The sequence below is a fragment of the Stegodyphus dumicola genome, chromosome 3 (assembly GCF_044657685.1).
Source record: "Stegodyphus dumicola isolate Sdum_Otavi_A_Nest chromosome 3, ASM4465768v1".
NCBI lineage: Eukaryota > Metazoa > Arthropoda > Arachnida > Araneae > Eresidae > Stegodyphus > Stegodyphus dumicola.
This window is the reverse complement of record NC_140770.1, coordinates 203,128,858-203,152,229: the sequence shown is the minus strand read 5'-3', so window position 1 is coordinate 203,152,229 and position 23,372 is coordinate 203,128,858. Positions and strand designations below refer to the sequence as shown.

At 30.3% G+C, this 23,372-nt stretch overlaps 1 long non-coding RNA gene across 2 annotated transcripts; it reads left to right on the top strand.

The window, feature by feature from the left end:
- The first annotated feature begins 6,562 nt into the window (after positions 1–6,562).
- LOC118184655 (uncharacterized) lies at positions 6,563–22,814 on the top strand. Of its 2 annotated transcripts, none has more exons than XR_015040392.1 (4): positions 6,563–6,654; positions 11,683–11,777; positions 17,770–17,859; positions 22,525–22,814. It is a non-coding gene; the product is annotated as an uncharacterized LOC118184655 (long non-coding RNA). The 2 variants fall into 2 exon arrangements; XR_004757475.2 differs by having other exon boundaries at positions 6,569–6,719.
- The last annotated feature ends 558 nt before the right edge of the window (positions 22,815–23,372 follow it).

Here is a 23,372-nt window from a genome sequence, read left to right as displayed (position 1 = left end):
GATCTCGTACAATTTATATTAATTCGAAAATTAAAATAGTTCAGTAGAAAATAAAAATGAATATACAGTAGAGAGACTGCATCACAATTAAGTAGGATTATATCCCCTAGTGATAATTGCGTTTGTGTTACCCTTATCATATGGGCATTCACCTTCTGATTTGAGTAGAATACAGATGTATTTCGAATCTGCTTTTGTATCTTTTGCATTCCTTTCTTAGTCAGTGTTGTCACATTTCTCACTGTCTAATATATGTACGATGTTATACTATGCTTTGCACCATTCTAATTACTGCTTGCACATGAGACATAACATGCGAAATTCTATCTGTCTCAACCAATATACACCAATACCTGACAAAGAATCCAAGCACGATATTTCAGTAGGATAAAGAACGCCACTCATAGCTTATTGCCCAAGACTGGCTACGTCATTTACTGACACTTACACTACCTACCTGCTCCAAAAATATGTCCCTTGTTGAGTATAAACCTACCAGTAAATTTGGTGAATACTGTTAGTTCGACTGGTTTGAAATTCCAGCGAACGGACTGGTCGCATGGGAGTTTTTGATGTTTTCTCTTGCGCAATGTGAATGCCAGCTAGTTTTCTTCGAAAAGTCCATCATGAAGCCATCAAGAATCTTTGCTCTTCTTTAGACAAATAGCCCTCAAGTGTTTTTCTAAAATCAAACAAACCAAATCGAACCTTTAAAAAGTGCTCCACAAAAGCATCCCTGTTCTTAGGCAGAAAGCCTTTGTGTGCTTTGCAGTGATCAAAATAATGTGATTTAAGCTCTATCTGGCCTGCGTAGGCTCAGTGCTTCGATGTCCTCAATATGAAACGCATTATCTAGCAAGTGTGGAATGTTTGCCATAGGATTATACGAGTGCTTGTTCAATTTTATGCCTCAATGCATTGTGGTCAGTACTTAATTTCTAAAAGAAGAAGGACTATGAAAGGTAGTCAACAAAGATAAAAATAAAGAAAAAAATAAAAATAAAATGTAAATTAATAAATAAAATTAGATAATTCAATTTAATTAATGAAAATAGTTCAGTAGAAAATTGAAATACCGGAGCTCATCGTAATTTAGACTCCAACAGGAATTATACTTTTGCTCAAAGAGTGAAAAGTACTGGGACTGGATTTTAGGTGGATTAAAGACGTGACTATGACTTGAGATCGTACTGAAGATGATTGCACTGCATGCATATCCTTCTTTAATTGACCTGCTGCTCTGTTTTGATGAGCAGATCTCAAAACAAGAGAATAGATAAACAAGAGCTAAGTTCAGAATCCAGAAAGCAAACGGAATTAACATTTTTTATGAAGAGCATTGCTTATAGAATATAGGTCACATAATATTATGATAAAAGGTGTTTATTACGCTAACCTGTTGACTCAACTTGTACTAGGCCCACCAGCGGCCGAGAGGTAAATCCGCTGAATGCTAGTAATTCGCTCAGAGTTTTATCTTGACGAATAGGCTGGCTCCAGAGGAGATTTTGCTGTTTTCCTCATGTATAAAGTGAATCAGAGCCAGTTTTCCTTATATTGTTCCTTTGAAAAGGCATATCTTCTCTTAGACAGATCGTTCTCACATTTTTTTGACGTAATAATCCAATACAATTCCTATTAACTATAAAACTGTGTAGCAAACTCAGCAGTAAAATTCCGATATGCACAAAAACGCTGCAGCACACAAGACTAAAATTTGCCAGATTGCTGTTCCAGGAATAATAATTTCAGCTTATACCCTATGCACAATGTTCACTAGACCTTGTCATCATTCTTTTTTGTTTCAAAAACAGAAGAAGTATTTGTATATTTCATACTGCAGTCTGATGATGATTTGAATGATGTTCAGGAATGATCTGAAGGCTGTGATAAAAAATATTTTTATATTGGAATTCAATGCGTAATTGATTGCTGTACTAAATGCAAATGTAAAAGTCTACATAGGAAACTGAAAATGGAATTTTAGACATTTATCTTCTACAAATTTATTATGCTTAAACTTACTGAATATCTCTATATATGGAATAAAATTAAGCACAGAGAAGGAATATTTCACAAATGGCATGACATGACAAAACTAAAATGTACATAGGCTGTACAATGAAATTTTCTACCATTATGAAGATGTAAGACACAGAGCTCTTAAGTTGTCTGAATAATTTAAAAATAATACACTTGTTATGAATCCAGGTAAACATTGAAATTTAAAATGGAAGTTAGATTTTGAATGTTGATCATAAGTTTCAAGGCTATTAAGTTAAAATGCAGAAAACTTTTCAAAAGAGAAATTAAAAACTGAAAACAACAAATTACAGAATTAATGTATTCACAAAAAAAAAAAAAAAAAAAAAAAAAAAAAATCACAGGAGTTCACCAGACAAACCAGTTAAGAAAAATAATAATTGAACTAAGGAAGTAGCTGTTATTTTGGAAACAAATGAACAAAAACTTTTCATTTGAAAAATAATAAAAAAAATATAGAGAGATTTTAAATCATTAGTGAAAAGATCATTAAAAATGCCAGTGTGGTAACTGTATTAGAAATCTCAGCTCTTCTACATATAAATCCATTAGTAACTTTAAATAAATAAATAAAGGTAATACAAGACATTCTGATGGTTCTGATGAAGTCATACATGTGTGCTGATTCATTGCAGTTAGCAATATTTCTTGAAATGTGTTGGTCCTGAAATCAGTTTCTCATGTACTTCAAGGTTTTGCAAAGAAGTATAAAAAGTATCAAATTGGTTAAAATTTATTCAAAGGGGTTAAAACAAAAAGAGCGGCATTTATCTCATGTACATATTTTAATTCTTTTAGAACTTGTATTTTAGAACCATCAAAAATTGTTTTCAGATTTTTTCATTAAATAGCTTCACAAAACTCACTTCATTCTCTGACAACTGAAAGTATTAAATTATATTGCTTGTATTATTTGTTACTGTACTAAAAATGGTCTGCCTTAATAGATGTTGTGTATTATTTATTTTTAGATTATTATATTAGATTAAGTTTATTCTTATAGGAAAAAAAAGTAATAATATATATATGTGAAAGATAAGTTGATAAAAAGGTTAATTTTTTTGATTGTTTACTTAAAACATCCAACAGAAGTCATACACTTAAAATTTATATGTATAAATTGATTCACATATTTGCATTAAACTGAATATTTTAAAATACATTATCTTAGAATAATAATGTACTTATGTAGAATTTACTAATATTTTACTCTATATACATACAAATATATTGCATTATTTCAGACTTCCATATTTAGATATTTGGATAAAAAAGGCCAAGCATTTTTAGATGTCACATCTGTAAATAGTATAAAGCAAAACTCTTACAGAAAAAAAAAAAAAAAAAAAGGGAAAAGAAAAGGACATTTGAAGTACAGTTCTTATACTAGAAATTAGGTGCTTTAAACCTATAAGTTCTTTTGATAAAGTTAATGACAAGACATAGTGCTGCCATTTATTTTTAAATAGAATATATAAATATGTCATCTATTACTTGAATATAATATATATATATTAATATATAATTTATTTCCTAAACAGTATTGATTAATTGATTATATTATCTCCTAAGTTTAATTAAAGTAGAATTATTTTAAAAGTGTGCATCCATACTGGTAAGTTATATTTTGAAAGATGTTTTGAAGTAATTTGAAAGCAAAATGTTAATAATGTTTTAACGGGGACTGGAGTTAAATCATCACGAAGAATAATATTACAATTGTAAAAGTAAAAATTAAAACATGTAATTATTGTCATTGATCGGAAATTAGTTGACTTTTCAAGGGGAACAAACCAACTCCCGTTCAATGATCAATAATTGATAAAAATACGTAAATATGAAAGTGTTTCGTCTTTACTCGAGTTATAAGTTAAAGCCAAACCGGCAATTCTAGTCAGGCCAAATATTTCCGCGAATAGTTGCTACTCAAAGAACTTATTCTCATGAAGCATTTTAGTCAATTCAATTTGGAGTAAAAATCAATTACTGTAGAGAAATCCTGTAAAACTCGAGTAACCGTCCCCGACACTATCATCTTTATGTATTTGAGTACTATATTATTTGTAGAAATTAAACATTGGAAATTGTCATTATGAAATCGAAATCAAAGTAAAGTTGAAATAAACATAGAAGATTATAAAAAAGATAAATAATGCAAACTTTGTAAAAAAAATCAAAGAGAACATAAAAATAATTATATATTAATATATAAATATGCTTGAATATAATGTATAATTATCTTCAGGAAAATATTCATAACATTATAATTTTTCTAACAAAAATAATCATCTGTTATCATACTTCAATACCATAAAATATATTTGGAGGTAAAATGACTTTCCTGTATAAAGTTTTATTTTTGAGCTTATGAGGACAGGATATGATAATAAAACAAATACTGCATAATTAAGACACAATAACACGCCGAATAAATACTAATTCAGAAGTCAAACAACAAAAATCAGCGTTAATTTACAAAATTTTCACAGGACTAGTTTCGATGGTTTTACAGAACCATCATCTTCAGCTGCAAAACCGCAAAAATTAACGCTGATTTTTGTTGTTTGACTTCTGAATTAAATACTGCATAAGTCATTTGTAAGCGATTATTTTCTATATTCAGAAGTCACATATATTTATAAAAAATACCTTAGAATTATCTTTATTATAATTTTGTACATATCCCCCTCCTTCTTTTCAATATTAAATATAAGAGAGTCAATTGTGTTTTTAATAAATCATCAGGTACACTATCAAAAGGTAAAAAATTTTCACGTCTTTATATTAAAATTTGAGTTCTTCTAAGAGTTTAAAACAAACCCACACACAAAAGTTTGCTGTAGAAACTAAAATTATGATAAAAAATTTAAAAATTTCTAAACTTTTTTTTTAAGGAGCTGGGTGGTTTGTTTACATTCTTTTACAGCAAGACATTTTTCGAGACCAGACTCAAAAATGTATGTATGCATGTATATCTGTACACACACACAAAAACGTATGTACACACATATACATATGCTACATGAACACCTACATCGGTACATACAAGCATATGCACATACATTTCTGAATTAATCTCCTGAACACACTCTTTATGTATATAAATGCTTCTGTATGCAATTTTATAGAAATATTTAGCTACGCATGACAGAAAAATTACACAAGGTTTTAAGACGATTTTTCAATTTCGTTTCGTAAGAATGTGATTTTACTGCTTGCATGCGTGATTTATTTAAATCTGTTGATAAGAATTTCAAGAAATTTTGATTATTTGTGTAAACTCCGCATCAGTATAAAATGATCAAACATTAGCAATTTAAAACAAGAATAATATTCAGATATATTCAAAGTTCTTTATTTTATATAATGTTTTAGATATCTATCAAAGAATGATAGTAATTAGTCATCAAACGAAATAAAAAATAACTTTTTCTTGACATTCTAGCACTACACGGAAAAGCAATTCACCCTTCCGATAATCAACACAAATGTAAATAAACATCTCTTTACGACTGGTCGGAATGCGCAGAAATCACGAAAGTGTCTCTGCGCAACTAGTCGTACGTTTAGCATTTTTACCATGTTTCAGCTAAACGTCCGACGTCGTACGGGTAGACACAGCCCTAAAACGACAGTCAGAAATTTAAACGGCAGCTGTCCAGCTGACGGAAAAATTTCCGACGCGTCGATCTCTGTAATGATCGAGACGATGACACCAGACTCGCTCTCTCTCGAGTAGATCGTAAAAAACGACCCGTTCTTCTATCTCGACGGTGTCCAGACTAGAACCCTTATGTAGTACGCCGCGTTTTATATCAAACACAAAAGTCAAGTTAAATTAATTTTTACAAGTAATATTTCGAATTTTAGGAATAATAACGTACTATGTTATATCGTAATGATATTTAAATACTAAATACCGTTGTACCGCTCAACTAGATATCTAGTTGGCCTTGCTGGTACCCGTGAGCGTAATGCACTGCGTATAGTTTAGGTGGACACAGATCCACATGCTGCTGGAGGCAACCGGCTTCGGATGTCACGCGACGTGGAGAAAAGGTCTCCAATAACTGATCTCCGAATATGCCGGTATGCTAGATCCCAAGAGTACAGGTAAGTAAATTTCGAAAACACGTCTCTGCTCAACTAGTTGGACTTTTTCCACCGAGGAAGTCTCTTCCGTTGTATCCTCTGTCTACAATGTGGAACGGGTAAACATTTGGCAGGACGCAAGATTTTTTTTTTTTTTTTTTTTTTTTTTTTTTTTTGAGAATATCGATTTTGCTCTAACCTACTGGTCAAATCTCAAAAGTTAAAAAGTAGTGAATACGGAGGTAACTGAACCGAGAAACCGCTTTCAAGGTGCTCTGCTATAACACAGTAGTATCAATGTATACCTTGAAGGTAAGGCTATTCTTGAGGCTTTCCTGTATAGAAGCCTTACTTGAAGGTGAATAAAGATCAACTTTAACGTTGTAGATCCTTATTTATTTTTTCACCCATATTAAGGTTCTAACCCTCGGGCAGAAAGACTTCATTACTACATTGCACCATGAAACGTTTATTTATTCACAGTTTTAAATGTGTCAGTTTTGAAACAAAGATTCATATGTATGTGCATAATTTTTAGCTATTTACAGTTTTAAATGTGTCAGTTTTGAAACAAAGATTCATATGTATGTACATAATTTTTAGCTAATCTGGAATTTTCATCTTTGCGTCTTCCATTAAATTAATATTTCATGCATATTTATAAATCTGCGTTTATGAGTATTTATATTTGTTTTTTTCTCTAATGTAAAATTCTCGAGCCAAATTCTCTTTTATGTAAAATATTTGTATGAAATTTGAAAATGATCCATATTTGTGTTTGTAATTACAGTATGGGGCTCGTGATGTGACCTATGGGCTGAATGTAAATCGGGTTAGTGTAATTTAAGCAAGTACACTTATACATTAATTTACATAAATGGGAACAGCTTTAGTATTGGTCCTTTTGGCTATTTTTTATTTGGCGACAAACTTCGGTCGCCAAGGTACACCCGGCTTTGAAGATCGGAAAAAAATGGCGGATTGTCAATAAAACCCGATCAAGACTAAATAACAATCATAAAAAATAAGCTCTTAATCAGAATAAACAGTCTTTCTCTAATTTTCAACATTTCTAGTACTTCTATGATAAATTCTTGAAACACTACTGTAAATGAATTTATGGCAATTATTATGTTATGAGTAATAAAATTTACAAAATGTTAATATTTTTAATTGCAAAATATAATGTATTAAACATTAATATTTTAAGTAGTTAGTTCATATTTAGGCACAGCTTTAGTATTAGTCCTTTTTGGCGAGAAATTTGTTTGGCGACATTTTCGAGCGATAAATGAAAAATTATGATAACCTGGGTAACCCTAAACACTGAGCTTCAAACATGCCGCCATTTCTATCCACATAACTTTAATGAATTTGATAGGTATCAGAGTTTTGATGGCAGGAGGGATAAATTGCGTGTTTTTCTTAAAGTTACTTTTGTGTTAGGAAAGCACAACATTTAAAATATTTTTTCATGTACACATCAAAGCCAAATTTTTGATAGTTAAAACTGGTGTTACATCACATGAGTCTTGACATTTTTTCATACGTCAACTCTGCATATTATTATAAACTGCACCCCCCCCAAGGAAAAAAAAAACACATTTTCAGTAGCATGAGGTAAACTCTTATTGTTTCCTTTGCTAAGGAGATCAAAATTACCATGGTCTAAAAATACTTATTTGCCTGATATTAGAACTATAGGGATGTGTAATTGCATGAATTCATAGGTTCAAATCAGGACCAAAATCAGATTTCATAATTGCTTTTATTACATTTTCATAATTTGTCTGACTATAAAAAATATAATGTTGCTTAGATTATGGAATATATTGCTTATAATTTACAGTTCTCAAATTTTGTAAATCTCACATTCTAAAAGCTGTATATGAATAACCTTCACTGAGTATTATTACTTTTATTAATAGTATGTTGACATAACAGTCCACTTTTTATTTTAAATTTTATGCAAATTTTCTGCATTACTTAAACATTTAATCTAACAGAAATCTGATTTTTTTGTAATAAAAATTCTATAATAAAAGTAAGAGTACAATTTATGTATAAGAATTTGACTACATGGCAAGCACTTAGATACTGATTTCAATGTCTTTAAATGTAATTATTATTGAGTTTAGATATATTCTTATTAAGATATACCCTTATTCTATTATAAAGTTTAGATGTACAGAAGCCACACTTTGTGCTTACGACTCAATCAACCACTTGTGGCAAGATAACTTATGATAACAATTAAGTTCAAATGTAAAATTTAAATTCAAATAATTTGTAGCCCAAAGGCTGCACAAATCAATTTAATGCAAAGCTGGTTAAAAACTTAATCGGCATGGAATTCAACTATCAGCAATTATAATGCAAGACTGAAGACTACAAATCTTATCTTATCTAGCAACCTATTAATGTGGCCTCAAAAGGCAAAACATTATTTGTTTTACAAACTAAAAACTTCAGTTTGATTTTGGTGAGAAAACGGATGGGGAAATTGACAGTAAAGATCCCAAGCATAAAATAACTCTGGTTACAAAATAAAGGAACGTTACAATATACTTTGTTCTCTCATTAATTATTCAGTACATGAAATAGTGTAATGCATTTTTGTTTGCATCACATACAAATTATTTAGTTTATTTAAATGCTTTCCAAAACTGACAGGATTTTGCAAACATATTTTTTTATCTATAGATGCAACACTTCTTCTCTTCAGAAGTAAGATTTAGAATTAAGAAATAAGAAAATAAGAGAGAATTATGAATAGAAAATAAATACATATGCTGGCTAGCAGAAGAAGGATGCTTTCATAAAGTACTTTTTAAGAGAAACTGGCTCAGATTCACATCTACGGAAAACTACTAAAACTCCCATATCGCCAGCCTGAACTACCACTGTTCAGTGGCTATCACTCCACCACTATTGGATTCCAATGACTGTTCGAATTTTTCACAGAAATCATCATTTACGATGATTGTTGTATTATTACCATTGGTACAAAATTGACTCATTATGATAATTTAATTTAAGCTTTTAAATTATAATCATAAATTACTTGTAACAAATTGAGGGATTAAAAAATACACACTTCTTAATATTTTTACATTTACAAAATTTAATCATAAAAAATATTTCTAACACTGGTATAAAACTTGCCCATTATAATTGAATTTGATTTCCTTCACTTTGAAATATTTTTTTATTTCCTTTTAATAACAGAATCTAAGAAACTAAAGTAACATATACTAGTTTGAAATGCATTTATTAACCTTTTGTAAATTTCATTATTCATAAACATAAAAATTAACCTTTTGTAAATTAAAAATATTAGCTAAGTACTAATATAATAGAATATAAATATGAACTAACTACTTAAAATATTAATGTTTAATACATTATATTTTGCAATTAAAAATATTAAAATTTGGTAAATTTCATTACTCATAGCATAATAATTGCAGTAAATTCATTTACAGTAGTGTTTCAAGAATTTACCATAGCAGTACTAGAAATGTTGAAAATTAGAGAAAGACTGTTTATTCTGATTAAGAGCTTATTTTTTATGATTGTTATTTAGTCTTGATCGGGTTTTGTTGACAATCCGCCATTTTTTTCCGATCTTCAAAGCCGGGTGTACCTTGGCGACCGAAGTTTGTCGCCAAATAAAAAATAGCCGAAAGGACTAACACTAAAGCACAGCTTTAGTATTAGTCCTTTTTGGCGAGAAAATTTTGGCACGATAAATGAAAAATTATGATAACCGTGCTATTTATGGTAACCCGAAATACTGAGCTGAAAAACATTCCGCCATTTTTGTCCACGTAACTTTAACGAATTTGGTATCGGAGCTTTGATGGCAGGAGGGATAAATTGCATGTTTTTCTCAAGTTACTTTCGTGTTAGGAAAGCACAACATTTAAAATCTTTTTAAAAAAGCCAAAATTTGATAGTTTTAACTGATGCTTTTAATATTACATCACATGAGTCTTGGCATTTTTTCATATGTCAACTCTGCATATTATTAACTCCATACCCTCCCCCCCTCTCAAAGGAAAAAAAACACAAAAATTAGAGAAAGACTGTTTTTTGCAATTTGTAGGAAATTAGAGAGTCTGTTTATTCAAATCAAGAGCATATTTTTTAAGATTGTTATTTAGTCTAGATGGGATTTTGTTGACAATCCGCTATTTTTTTTTCCGACTTTCAAAGCCGGGTCTACCTTGGCGACCGAAGTTTGTCGCCAAATCAAAAAATCGCCAAAAAAACCAATAGTAAAGCTGTTCCAAGAATTGCACATACACGGTATCCATGTACACGTCGACCTATTTTCACTTGAAAAAACATCCCAGAATTGCACAAAAATGGCATTGTGCACACTCTTGACTTTATCCATTTTTGTTAGCATATTTTAATGATTTTGTGTGTTTTTGACAAAAGTGTACAATCGGGTGGCCCTTGATATTTTTGAATTTTTTGACGCCAAGAAGCAATGTTTCTTAGATGACTGTAACTCGAAACAAAGCCAAAAGCTTATGTTACAAAAACATCAGGAGTACTTACCTTGTGTGTTCTTGGCTTGTGTTTTCTTATCAACGGCAGATGACTGCAGCACATACAGTTTGCAAAGTCCCAAGATGGATCCTCTTCCTCCTAATCCTAATGCCCCCAACAAAAAAATTCCACTAAGTAAGAATCAGAAATTTAATCTCCCGCTGATTTGGCTCCACATACGCTCAATAATGTTGGTATGAGTGTCAGTTCCGGGGTCTTTATACATCAGAGAGTGGCTCACTGTTCACTGACAGATGCTTGAAGACTTGATTATCAAGGTGATCATCGGCTTTCCAACATTTGGAGATAATTGAAGTTCCAGGCAAGATCTTCCAAGATATCACCACCAACACAGTCTGGTATGTGAGATTCTCCACAACGGGAAAAAAAAAAAAAAAAAAAAAAAAAAAGGAGTATTTATCTTACCAGACATATTTCTTTGTAGAAGTGATGAGACAACAATAATTTATAACCAACTAGCTAATGAAAATCAACAATCAATTAACGACAATTAAAATTATAATATTATTCAAAATGTGTGATTTGTAGTACATGATTCGCATACTAAAAATCATGTAGACTTTGGCCACTAATCTAAGAAGATCCAATCAGATAAAGCTTAAGAAATACACTAGCATATGAAAAAAATAAAAAAAAAAGTTAACTTTGGGAAACTGGCTTGAGTTTGGGTTACCAGAAAAACAGTACTTATGCCGATATTTGGTGCCAATCCAAGGGGCACCCTTTTCCATAATCAACCTTGTTTTTAAATTTTGAAATGCATTAATTTTAATGTAAATGTTTACAAATGTATACACATCATAGTTATTTGGTTCATAAGTTAATCTTTTTATCTTTCAAATTTATTCCATTTAAACTTTAAAATCTAGAATATTGTATGTCTTTATTATAATTTTTTTCATAGTATATTATTTTCTTTTAATGTAAAAAATCATACATTACGATGTCTGCTTTTTGATTTTCTAGATTCCTGTTATTATTGGCTCATTATTTAAAGAGTGTAAAAAGCTGTCTTGTTAAGGAATTGCACCAATACTTAGAATTCTAATGAAAGGTGAACTGTAAGTGAGCACAGTTTTGACTGTCAGCTGTATGGTAATAGCTTGTGAAGAGCTGAGATGGGTTACCATGCAGCATTGTTTATTAACAAGAGAGCTTTTGCTGTTGTTTTAGAAACAGGGGCTGTAATAATAAGGAAGGACCAAAAACAATTACACTCAAAAGTCGTTAATCTGGACTCGTCGGGACTTCGGCGATTCCGGATTATCGATTGTTCCGGATTATAGATCATCAGTTTAAATCTCGTAAGATGACATGCAGAAATTCTAAAATTAAAAATATGAAAACGTAATTTATGAAATAAAGAATAATTATGATCTAAAGGGTATCAAAATTTACAAAAAAAAAAAAAAAAAAAAAAGCTTAATATTTATTTGTTTACTTTATTAAACATTTCTTTCAATGTAAGTTGTTTCGTTTTATGTGATAATACTTTCTCTTTAATTCTATAAACAGGCATAATTTCTTGTTCAGTTACAAAGTTCCATTGTTCAAGTCCCGTAATTGCTGTGCCGAGAATACCGACTAACTTGTCAATCGAAATTTTTTCATTTTCACTAACCTCTCTGTCACCTTCTTCATGTCTTTGTCCATTTTTTGCAGCAATTCCACTTTTTGTTTGATGGACATCGAAACATACTTTTGTTTTGTAGATCCTTTGGGAGCTCCAGCATCGGAAATTCTATTTGACATAATCGAAAGTTCAAGTTTACTTTTATAAAATTGCTCTTATAGTCTGCAAAAAATAATAAGCCGCATCCAATTCGAAGATTAAGGAACAACGCAATCATCAACATTAACTGAAATAAATAATTAGATAATTTTAGCTTATACCGTGCGTTATACATTAAACGCGCAGGCGAAAACGTATTCTGCGCTTGCGCACACGCATATGCGCAGTCGTAAAGTTCTTACGCTCAGGCGTAAACGCCTATGCACATGTGTCAACGCGGCGCAGAAAGTTTTTAGCTTTGAGGTCCGGATTATAGATTATTCCGGATTATGGGTGTCCGAATTAACGACTTTTGACTGTATAACATAGTTTATCTCCTTCCTAATAAATTAATTTAGAAACATTTGTTTGACATTTAGAGAATTTATTAATTAAATTTGATTCAATTTCTGATCTGCACACACATGTAATATATATATACACACATTAAACTTCTGTGATATATACCAATGTGTGTAATATATTAAACACTAATTTTTAATGCAAGGGTCATAACTAACATTTTTATATATGTAATTATTTTATAATATTTTAATTTAGTAAATTTTATATATACGAGGGCCATCCAGGAAGTAGATTACGTTTCCGTCTGTGTCCGCTAGGGGCGGGGCTAGCGCGGCCATCTTGGGGTCAGAGCGTTGCGCAGCTCAGTCTGCATCTAGCCGTGCTAGTGAGAGGTTCGTGCTGTGCTCCGTTCAGATACTGTGACGGTTTGAAATGTCTGCGTTAATTGAAAATCCCGCGAGCTGCGAGGTGCGCTCAGTAATAAGGTTTCTGACTGCAAAAAACTGTAAACCGATAGAAATCTATCGGCAGCTTCGTGAAGTGTATGGGGACAACATTATCACTGAAGGTGGAGTGCGTCAGTGGGTCATAAGATTTCAAAATGGCCGAACCAATGTTCACGACGAAGATCGAAGTGGGAGACCCAGCATAGTGACCGCCGAACTTCTCGAAAAAGTCGATGCTAAAGTCCGTGAAAATCGAAATTTCACAATAACGGAACTTTCTTTGAGTTTTCCACAAATTTCGCGAAGTTTGTTGCACGAAATCATCAGCGAAAAGCTTGGTTACCACAAGTTTTGTGCAAGATGGATTCCAAAAATCTTGACAGAGGACCACAAAAATCAGCGAATGGCTGCAGCGTTGAACTTTTTGGACGCTTACCATAAGGATGGTGACTCTTTACTCGATCGCATCGTTACTGGTGACGAAACATGGGTGAAACATGTGAACTGTGAAACGAAATTGCAATCAATGCAGTGGGGGCACACAAGTTCTTCCCAAAAACCCAAGAAATGCATGCAAACAATGTCGGCAAGGAAGATGATGGCGACTGTTTTTTGGGACAGAAAAGGTGTAATTTTGGTGGACTTCCTGGAAAGAGGCACTACAATAAACTCTCAAAGGTATTGCCAAACTCTCCAAAAACTCAGAAGAGCAATTCAAAACAAGCGCAGAGGAATGTTGAGCTCTAAGATCTTGTTGATTCACGACAACGCCCGGCCCCACACGGCAAATGTCACTCGTAAAGTTCTTGAATCTTTTAAGTGGGAGTTTTTCCTCATCCGCCGTACAGTCCCGACCTGGCACCGAGCGACTTCCACCTATTCCCAGCAATGAAGAAGTGGCTGGCTATGCAGCGTTTTGATGACGACGCACAGCTGCAAGAAGAGGTAACGAAGTGGTTGAAGGCGCAGGCGGCCGAATTTTTCGACGAAGGAATTTCCAAGCTCGTACATCGCTACGATAAATGCCTTAATTTGTATGGTGACTATGTAGAAAAGTAGTATTTGAGTGTGGCTTTCATCTGTATATAATAAAATTTGTTTCCTATACTTTGTTTATTTTTTTATTCCAAAACGTAATCTACTTTCTGGATAGCCCTCGTATTTCAATTTTCAGTGTTATAAACTTTGCTGAGAACCAAAGATACTTGATTTAATTTGTTCATACTTTAGAAAAATTTAGCAAATTTTTTAAAATTCCTTAAAACCTTATCCTTATTCTAATTTTACTGTGATTAAAAATAAAGATACAGCAATGTCTTGTAATTTCACCCTTTATAAGTGGATATATAAAGAACCTGTATGCTACTGGAAGCATCAGATTATTTAGATTCATACCTTTGCTATGTAGAAAAAAAAAGTTAGTTAAAATTAAATTTTACTTTAAACTTTTAAACTGACCATGGGGGAAGGTGGAAAAACTGCTAAAAAAACTCTCATAATAAAAATATCTTATACTAACTCTTTAATGTTTTGATGAATACATAACTACCTTTAAGTTAAACATTCTCTTTTAATCAAAATATGAAAAGATACTATCCTCCCTGGTGATTTGGTTAAATCAAGGATTATTTATCACAGCCAAAATGTGCAGTGCCCTTCCGCAACAAAATCGTTAACATACTATCTCTCTCTACGATAAAACTATATCAGCTTTCCACCCTGAAAACACATAAATTTCAATACAATTCTAGAGCTAAACCCTAGACATTTAAAATACAACACCGAACTCTTTGAAACACCAGAGAAAGATAAATCTCATGCTAAAAAAGTCTAAACACCAGTTCAAATAAATTAAATAAGCCAATCATATAGTTATTATTAAATTTTCTAATACACAGTAAGTTTACCCAGGTTCGAATTGAAATAACTATGTTGTCCAAAAGGATCACATGGGTGACCTACAGTAGACCACAAGATAAAAACTCAAATAAAACATACAATAATTAAATTAAATAACCACATTTATTAAATATTCCAAACATTATAATTTTAGATAGTTGGCCAGACTACCCCTACATAACATAACCTAAAAAATTACTCATTATTTTTCATTTGTTCACTTATCTCTCATTACGAGTATGAATACTACAAATCATTAATTAATAATTCACATTTAGAACATGGAAAAATTTATTTTCTGACATTTGGTAAATATTAAATTACTTGGTATAATATTGAAATTACAATTACTTCTGTGAAAATTTCTTTTCAGAAATATTTATTTGAAGACATATCGAAATTAAATAAGCATGACCATTTAACATTAAAAAAAATAAATTCACTCCTTTTAATTTAGACAAAACACAATAGGAAAAAAAATTGCACAAAAATATCTTGAAAAATCTTCTCCTGCCTCTCGTGCAATGGCTTAAGAAATCTCGGTTGACACTCACAACGTAACGCCTCTAAATTCACTATTGGCTCACATCACTAAAATTAAAAATTAGTCAATCTTAAACAAAACATGAACTCCCTCTAGCCAACTAGAATAGAGGCAGTAAATGGTCTCTAGAATTCGAAGAAATTCAGAACTCTCTTTCAAAATGGCAAACCCATCTTTCCTGTGTAACCACAGCAATGTTTTCAATCGTAATTAAGTTAAACTTGCGACACCAGTAGGTAATGAACATATCACACAGTTCTCCTTTCCAGAAAGGCCGAAAATACTTTCTTGCATCCACACCCGATTCAACCACCCTCCCGAAAGAAGGGAGAAGGAACTGCAGCTGGCCACAAAGTGATGGATTTGTGAGAATGGATGTAAGACCCCCCTTTAGTTGTATCAAACTCTTCAGCTAAACTTAAAAGAGCTTTGCCGTAATCGAACAAAATGTTTAAACAAAACTATATGTTAAACATTAATTCTTAAAGAAGAACATTACAAATTCCTTATTCACAATAAATTAATGTAATCACTAAGAAATCCCTATTCACACTAAAATAATATGTAATAATTGTACACAACCAAAAATAATACATAACAACTTAACGACAAACTACAAAAGAAATTATTCTAAGAAAATTAATATCTCATTTTCTTCCATGACATCCAAATATTCAGTTTATGTCATTCTTAAGTAAGAAAAATCCCAACTTAAGAGCAAAAAACTAAAAGCCAAATGTTTTTCAAACTCATTTTAATATTAAGCTAATTATAAACAGGAATTGCATACAAGAGACAAAGAAAATCAGTTCACAGATTCAAAAGTAGGTTTTAGTTAACTTTGATTATGTTAAAATGAAAACTAATCATGGAAATAACTGTAAATTTACGGACAGAAACTTTGTCTAAATTACAGCATATACATTTCTAATTCAATAAATGTAGTAGTCTTTCTTGTGCTGTGTATTTTTATTGCTCATTTAGCAAACTTGTTGAAACTAAGAGACCTAGGTATGGAATATATTAAATGGAATTACAGTGGCAATAACACCAGAGATGTGTATCAATAGTAGTCATATCATGTGTTATTATGTATATTATACTCTTATAATACAAGCCATAACAGCAAAAATTATTAAATGTATTTACAGTGGCAATAACACCAGAGATGTGTATCAATAGTAGTCATATCATGTGTTATTATGTATATTATACTCTTATAATACAAGCCATAACAGCAGAAATTTATACAAGAACACATTGCATTCTGAAAATATGGATCGTGTAGCTTTCAGAAATTATATTGATAAATAACAAGAGAATAAATTAATCTTAATAATACCAAGGAAGTATTAGAAATATTTCAATTGAAAAAATATAAATCAAGCAAATGGTAAATTTAGAAAATAAATTTTTCTTATCTTCCCTCCTAAATATTATTATAATTTATAAGCATTTGTCGTATATTTAGAGAATTTCCACTAACTGCATTCTCTTAAAATTATTTTATGCATTCAATTCAAAAGTTTATCTATGAAATTTTTGAGTATTTTTCCCTGCGCAACAATAATGTTGATTTTTTTCAAGTACAGAGGTGCTTAAAATAATTGTTAGGAATTTTATAAATTCTGTTTAATTTTATTTATGTGTAATTTGATATTTCAGAAGATTGTTTCATCATATAATCAATTTAAATGTATTGCATATTGAAGTTATATTAAAATTTTAAAAATTTTATTCATTATACTGTTAAAAAAATCTGATTAAAAAGCTGATGTGGATGTAGAACAGTTGTAGAAAATAACATATGATACTTTTGGTAATTTTATTTTAACATAGAAAATATATTTGGATATTTGAGGCAATATATTTCTCAAAATCTTCTGACTAATGAAAATTTTTTGTGAAGCAGAATTTCAAAAAATCAGTATTTTTATAATGGCATATGTATTTCATTATATTTATAATTTTGACAGTTACTTATTTAAAAAGAAAGTTTTTATATTTTATTATCAGATCTTTTAACATTAATTTTTAATAACATTTTTCTGTGATGATGTAATAAAAATATTTTTTCTCCTCCATAGCTATGAAGAACTTGGCAAAGAAGCTTGAAACTTATTTCCATGGTGTTATGTGGAGTCTACATTAATAAAGAGTTTTCCTTTTTTTACTATGTACAAAAATTATAAAAATTCGTTTTTTAAATGGAGAAATCCATTTTCTATTTTATTATTATCTTTTATAAATTTAATTTATTCCTTCAAAGTGTTTTTGTGAAATATAAATTTATTAATTGTCCTCATTATCCCATTACATAAATATAGATATATACAAAATAATAAGAACTTTAGAGCCTAATTCACAAAGACATGAAAGAAATGAAACTCAAAAACCAGTAAAATTCAAAATGTTCCCGCTAGAAATCTAGAAAAACATCAACGAATTGTTATCAAACCAGAAGAATTCCTAAATACAACAGAAATATATAAAAAATAGGAAGATGAATACAAGCAGCTTGAAATCTGTGTAGTTAGATAGATGGATGCATAAACCAACAACTTTCAGACGTGGTCATTTTGAAACATACTTTTATTCCATGACAATTCACATCAGATCATTTTGTAGACAAGACATTTATTCAATCATAGTTAAATATGGTAATTTTTATGTACACTGGTTTTAAAAGTACGAAATAAGCATCGTAGATAGGAAAGCATAAGCAGTGTAGAGATGTTTGCTTGGCAGAAGTTAGGGAAAGGTACGACATAGTTGCTTGCAAAGAGTATTTATATTAAGTAGGTGCATAAGTACAGCTAAACTGCTATTGGTTAATTTTAGGTTGTTATGTAACATGGGAAGATCTCGAATTTGGGAGAACAGCTGAACTTAGAGCGGAGAACACCAAATTTAGAATAATCAGTTTTGAGGTTGCCAATCGTTTCGTAGCGCAGCCGTCATATTTTGTCATATCTTATATGTAAGGTATAAAATATGAAATAAAACTACTAATTTTAATTTAGCAGAAGTGCTTTTAATTCCTCATTTTAATTTCGCTGCATCTCCATCCTGTCTTAAAATTATTAGTATATGAATCTATGTGTCATCCAAAATATTATTAATTATTCTGCAAATGCCATTATCTAATAGTAGCATTGCAGGTATTTTTTATCCAGCCACAGTTCAAAATTTAAACAAAGAAACTGATTCTATAAATATCTTTTTGCTAAAATGTTTTTTTCTTTCCCTGCTTTTTTCTGACTGTGTTAATAATATGCTTCTTATATCTCTTTGTCTGCCATTTAAAGATATGAATAGCTATATAAAATTGTGGGCTGCATAGCATACTCATAATGATGATGATGTGTGAACATGTTTATGTTTATCAAGGCTGGCTTTTATCATAAAATAAAATTATGTTTAATCAATGAATATGAAAGTTTTTCTTCTCTCTTATTTCATCATATGCATCTCAAGTTATTTGCAGAAATATTACATATATATATATATTAGGTCCTTATGTACAAGCAGCTGACTTGTTATTTATTTAAAAATAAGGATAAAGAAAAGTATTATTTAGAATAATACTATAAGAAAGAATATTATTAAAATGTTTATAACAGTATTAGGTGATAGAAGTGTGAAATAATTTATAGGGTATAGTATAAATAAACTTTTAAGCAAAGTAGTAAAATGAATCTTGGGACATCTTAGGAAAACGTTTGAGTGATATGAGCATAATATTACTTCCATTAAATTAAATCATTTGTCACAGTAGGATTAGTTTTTGGGTCCTGTAAAGTCAGTGTTACCCATTACAAACTCACCACAGTTTGAAATATTCATTATGAATCTATATTTTTCTTATTAAGGTAATGGTTATAACTGATCTCGTGAGAAGTGATGGTTAATTTTGAATCATTGGCCCATGAAAATGTTTTGTAATAGTGTTGAGAACTAATTACCTTTAATTAATTGCTGTAGACAGTGCCGGATTTACATATAGGCTGCCCAAGCTGTAGCTTAGGGCCTCCACTTTCTTGGGGCCACCCCCAAAAATTGTACCATATCCCATATAAAAAAAATTGACTCATATCCCTCATAAAGGGCCCCATATCTCAATAGCTTAGGATCTCATCAAATCTAAATAAACAGGAATAAACAAAATTTGTTGTATAATAATTTGAATTTGCTATTTATACTGTGAAATTAAAGTGCAGTGAATTTAATTCTCTTCAAAGTTAAATTTAATACTCTTCAAAGTGCAGTGAATTTAATCGTTATGTTTTAAGAATTTTAATTGCTTGTCTTACAGAGAAAAATTGAGCCTATTACTTTGATTAAATATATTTTGAAAATCTGACTTCATTTTCCTTTTCTGAGACAGTAAGGTTATCAAATAGATGAATTTAATTAGAAGGCAGGTTAATAAATTTCTGCACTTTTTTTTTTTGTCTTAAATCAATAACTTTAAGATGACTGAAGAATAATGTAATAAATCTTGTTAGAAAACAAGGGAGAAAAGCAAACTTTAGGAACCCTATTTAATTATAATAAATGAATGCTTTTCAAAAGAGAAAATAAATAAAAATAATTAATTTTGCACAAAATGTTTATTTAGGGTTAGCAAAATTAAAGTTTACAATGGTGAGTGCATGAAGCACAGAATTTATTCTTGTATTATTTATACATATCACTTAATTGGAAGTAACTGTGTTTTAATTAAATAAAACTATTGTAATAATTCTAACTAGCATATATTTTACCATACAGACAACTTATAAGCCTATATTTGCTATCCTGGTATTACTGCATTTATTAAATCAAAATCTTTTCGAAGTTAAGAAATCAAAATAAGAAAGAAATCTCAAGCTTCATTTTTCATTGTATTTGTAAGTTAAGTTTTAAAATTTGATATTTATTGTGGTAAAAAGTATGTTATTTCAAAAGTATGCCTTTTAAAATGTTGTTATGGTTATATTGTCAAGATATGAATGTTATTTGCTGAAGTTTAGACCGATATCTGAATTTCAATAAAGCTGTATAACAGAAATGGTATATGTAATAAAATGTCCATTATTTGTGTACAACAGCATGGATAGAGTAAGCAGTTTTCATATCAACTGGTATCCGTATATCACCCATTCTAGATATCATGTTTCTAACTAAGATGGCAGTGTTTATAGTGAGCAGTATGAATAACTAAATCTTGACGCATTCTTAGGAATGCTTAAAAAAAAAAAAAAAAAAAAAAAAGAATTACATAAATGAAATTAGTAAAAAGGAGTTAATAGTTCATATTTATTAATTTAAATTGGTATTCAAAATATTTATTCTTCCTCTGACAGGGAATGAATGCTTTCACTTAATTAATACCTTGAAACAAAGTAGCAGTTCTGTTGCTAATATTTATATATAAGTTGTTATAGAAGTAAGTAAAATATATATATTCATAAAATGTGTGTGTATCAAAGGTCATGTATTTATAATTATACATATCTGTAAACTATTTATTTAATTAATTTTTAGTTCAGTTTAGTTAATTCTCAATAATACTCTGATTTTTATATTACACTTTACCAGTTTCTAGTTATTTTATGAGAAATTAGTTTTATGTGTCTCTCCTAGTTTTTATATAACAATGTTTGGAGGCAGTGTGTCTTTTAGTTTGGATGTGCTGGTATATAATAACAGTCAATGATCTATTAAAGTTTGAGAAATTTTTAAAATTATCTTATATTCTCTATTTTTATTAATATTTTAATTCAGACAATTACTTTGGTGAAAGGAATTTTGCATCAAAGAAAAATATAGTATATTATATACCATTACATTGCATGATGACTTTTGTTCGTGGAACTATAAGCATGTTTGACATAAGGTTTATAGTGAGCTTTGTTATTTTTTTGTTTTCATTTCAATGAAAAGTGTTTATTTACAATTAAGTAAGTCAGATTTGTTTTAGTAGAATGAAAGAGCAATAAGACATTACTGTGTGTGCTGCTTTCCGGAAATTCCATTGTGGATTTTAACCTTTCAGCTGTGTAACCAGCTGAGATTCTTCTATTGGATTCTTAAGGTTTTATACTAAATGTATTTTATAGAGTTATGTTTACCTTTAAAAAAAGGTAAAGGTAAATTAAATGCTGGAAGAGCAGAAGATGGATTTGTGTTCTTTTTTTAAATTGTTTGTTATAATATAAAGTAATGTTATTAATTTGTATGTCAGGACCGAATGTTCATTGACAAGTATTTATATTAATTAAGACACAATAACACGCCGAATAAATACTAATTCAGAATTCAAACAACAAAAATCAGCGTTAATTTACAAAATTTTCACAGGACTAGTTTCGATGGTTTTACCGAACCATCATATTCAGCTGCAAAACCGCAAATGAACAAGATAGGAAATAATGTTTAGATAAGATAAGAAAGCCTGGACAAGAATAAGCAAGTGGCGCCATCTGTTGGCAAAACCAGAACTAAAACATAATTTCTCTAAAAGCCGAAGGCAAATTTGGATTGGAATTAGGATCGTTAACTAGAACAGAAAGATTTTTATGAATGTGAAATGCCTCTAGAAAATCCAGTTCTCCAATGGAAGATGTTTTTTGAATAATTTTGGCAGCAGAAGTATTTATATTATTTAAAATTTAAGTGTGAAAAGAAAAAGCATGTTAACTTTTTATGTTAATTAAGTGATATTGTCAAGTTAACTGCAGAGTTTCTAAGTATTCATTTAACATTTTTGAAATTCAGAATTTGAGAAGATATTTATTAAAGTTACAATTTTTTTTATCTTATATGTAATTATTATTATTTTTTTTCTCTTGGAGCAGGTGGACTTCTATTTGCTCGTAGCCAAAAAGGCCATGCCATGCTTGTGTATAAAAATTATCCATTTGTACTCCATGCTAGAAATGAAGATAAGTCTTATTGGAGGTGTGCTGATTCAAGGAAAAACAAGTGTATAGCTCGCTGCCATACGCTTAAAGATACTTTACTGAAAGAGATCGGTTATCATAATCATCATAGTAGAAAAGAACTGGTTTTGTTGCATCCTTTCAATGTGCATAACTGTACGTAGAGTAATCAATAAATTTTATTAAAATAAATGTATAAATCATACTTCAGCTGAAATAATTATTTTTTGTAGAGACCAGGGTCCTCCTAGTAAGCTGGTGATAGCATCAAAATATAGAAATTATGGCAGTAATCCCGTGCTGATCTCATTATTAAAGACCACTTAAGGTTTTATTTTTTAAATTTTAACTTGTTAGTTTTACTAATGTATAATTTTAGCTTTTAATGTCAGTATATAATTTTAGCTTTCAATTTTAATGAATAAAATAGTCATCAGTTCCAAATTTCTGATTTTGTTTTATTCCTTACAAGAAAAGTCTCCCAAACTTAAGTCTCAATTTTTCAGAAAAAAGCATAAATGTTCAAGTAGGAATAAATCATGGTGAAATATTTAGTGCTAATATTCTATATATAGACAATCATAAACTGTAAAATGTGACTGGATTTGGCAATAGATAGGACCGGCACTAAGCATTCTGCCACTCGATGCGGGTTCTAAATTTTGCTGTCTAATGCCTCATTACATTCTAAAAAAATTGTGCCGCCTCTAAATTCTGCCATCCAGTGTCTTCTGTTACTTCTAAAAATTTTACCGCCCAGTAGG